The sequence below is a fragment of the Vigna umbellata genome, chromosome 3 (genome assembly GCF_029865625.1).
Source record: "Vigna umbellata cultivar VRB3 chromosome 3, Vumbellata_1.0, whole genome shotgun sequence".
NCBI lineage: Eukaryota > Viridiplantae > Streptophyta > Magnoliopsida > Fabales > Fabaceae > Vigna > Vigna umbellata.
The window spans coordinates 42,999,299-43,001,780 of NC_142167.1; the positions used below are offsets into that span (position 1 = coordinate 42,999,299).

The following is a 2,482-nucleotide window of genomic DNA, read 5'->3' on the forward strand; positions in this document are numbered from 1 at the left end:
GCTTACCAGAACAAGTCGAGGTAAGTTTCTCTAATCTCATGCTATAACTTCCAGGTAGAGTCGCTTGTTTTACCATCCCCGATGACCTTGACTCGTTTGACAGTTCGTCCTCAATCCTTACTGGTTGTACTTGAACTGACAAATCTTCTCTGACTTGTACACCCTTAACTCCAAGCACGCGAGAAGGATCGGACACGTATTTCCCAGTTGAGATACATGGAACACTGGATGCACTAGTCAACCTTTTTTCTCTAGCTCTTAGAAGCTAGTCTCACCACGGTCTGTCCAAACAAAAGGTTGATCCTTCCTAGTCAGTTGTGTCCACAGCGCCACAACCTGGGAAAAGCTTCTAATAAAACAACGACAGTAGCCCGCTAAACCCACAAAGCTCCTGACTTCAGCAACAATCTTAGGTCTTCCTCACCGAAGTACCGCTTGTGCTTTAGCGGAATCTACAGAAATTCCTCCAGCTGAACTTACGCCCAAGAAAAGAAACTTCTTCCATCCAAAACTCACACTTAGACAGCTTAACATATAATCTCCTTATTACCGCAGCCGACGAGGATGCGATTGGCAGATAACCAATCCATTCCCAAGATTACTTCTAATCTTTGCAAAGGTAAACAGATAGGGTTTACCTTGAACCGACGTCCTTCTACGACCATCGGACAACGAACACACACAGAAGACGTCCCGATTAACCCTGATGCTGGTGTAGATACCACCAGATCAACGCCTAACTCTTCTATAGATGTACCCAACTTTTCAACACATGCCTTCGCTATGAAGGAGTGTGTTGTCCCCAAATTAAAAAGCACAACACAAGGCACACCAAGAAGTAAACAACTACAGATGATGATCTTTACCTGAGCTGACTACCTCTGATCCAACCATGGCGTAAACTCTGCCCACTGCCTGAGGTCTGCCACTTCCCCTGGGTGGAGGCAAACCAGTTCTCTGTGCCTAAGACCCTGATCCTACTGCAGAAGTACACTCAGCAGCAAAATGCCCCTCTTTCCCTCAATTGAAACACTTCATTGCTCCACTTCCCATAGGGCAGTTGTTCCGGTAATGAGGTCCTCCACAGGTATAACATCTAACGATGCCGGATGGACCGGCTGGTCCTGACTGCACCGATGGTTGATAGGATGAACCCCTAGACCCAAAAGAAAAAGATGGTCTAGCGTAAGGGGTCTTCTTAGTGCTAAGTCCACCACGAGATCCAGATGATCCTCCATTCTTAGCAGGTTGATTCAGTTGTCCCTCAGATTCCCTCTTCGTCTTCTCTAGATCACGGGACATCTCCACCAATGTAGGGAACTCTCTGATGCGTAACCCCTTTACCAACAACTTGATATCACTCCTCAAGCCATTCTCAAATTTTCTGCATTGTCACTCTTCATCCACTGCCATAGTGTTGAAGCGAAATAAATGCTTGAAGCGATCTGCATACTCTGACACTGATCTGCTGCCTTGTACCAGCTCTAGGAATTCCACTTCCTTTGCAAATCTCACACTATATGGTAAGTACTCAGTGTAAAATTTGGTCTTAAACAACTCCCAAGTAATAGGAGTCCCACTCCTTTCAAGGATCATCTTCATGCTGTTCCACCAATGGCCAGCTTCCCCAGTAAGCAGATATTGAGTATAGGCTAATTTCTTCTCATCAAGACACCCCTTGGCTTCAAATATCCTCTCCATGTCTCCAAACCAGTGATCGGCTTCATCAGGGCTGCACTTTCCAGTGAATCTTGCTGGGCGATGTTGGAGAAAGCTCTCCAAACTCCACTCTTGCACAAGACTAGCAAAGGAAGAAACACTTGGAGTGTTCCTGGCACTAGTCAATATTTCCATGAACTCCCTTTGGGTGTTCTCAGATGACACTCTCGCGTTCTCTGCCGATACCCTTGCGGCTTCAAGATTTTGTAATGCAATGGTGTTCTGTTAAACCAATGCAGCATTCTGCTGTTGTAACGCTTGGAGCACCGCATTCAGCATCTTATTAGAGTCAGATGGATCGACCCGTGGGGGAGAAGGAGGAGGAGACCTAGGTGCCATCTTTTGTTCACACAGAGAGAAAGACCATTAGCCTGACTCAATGAAACTAATACAACTTCCTACACAAGACTAGAGTACACAATCGCAAACAATACACACCCACAACCTACAGGTTTCTAAGGAAGAAACTGCTCTGATATCATTAATGTAACATCCCAATTATATAATAACCACGATCATATAATATAGGCGTCAATATCCGAATAAAGAGAACAGTTAGAGTATGACGTGTAATTAAGTGTGGAATTACAGTCATCCAAATAAAAATACGGAATTTTAAACTTAAACAATTTAACGTATTGAACACTTCAAGCGTTCAAATAGGAAATTCCTAAGTAGACTACACCGCAACATCGGTATCCTCCAGTTCTTGCTCCAAGGGAATCTCCTCGACAACATCTGCTCCCATCCAAATGGATGATCA

General features: G+C 44.7%; 1 pseudogene; it reads right to left on the bottom strand.

Moving 5' to 3' along the window:
* Positions 1-846: 846 nt before the first annotated feature.
* LOC148202553 (uncharacterized) lies at positions 847-2,058 on the bottom strand (annotated as a pseudogene).
* Between the last annotated feature and the right edge of the window lie 424 nt (positions 2,059-2,482).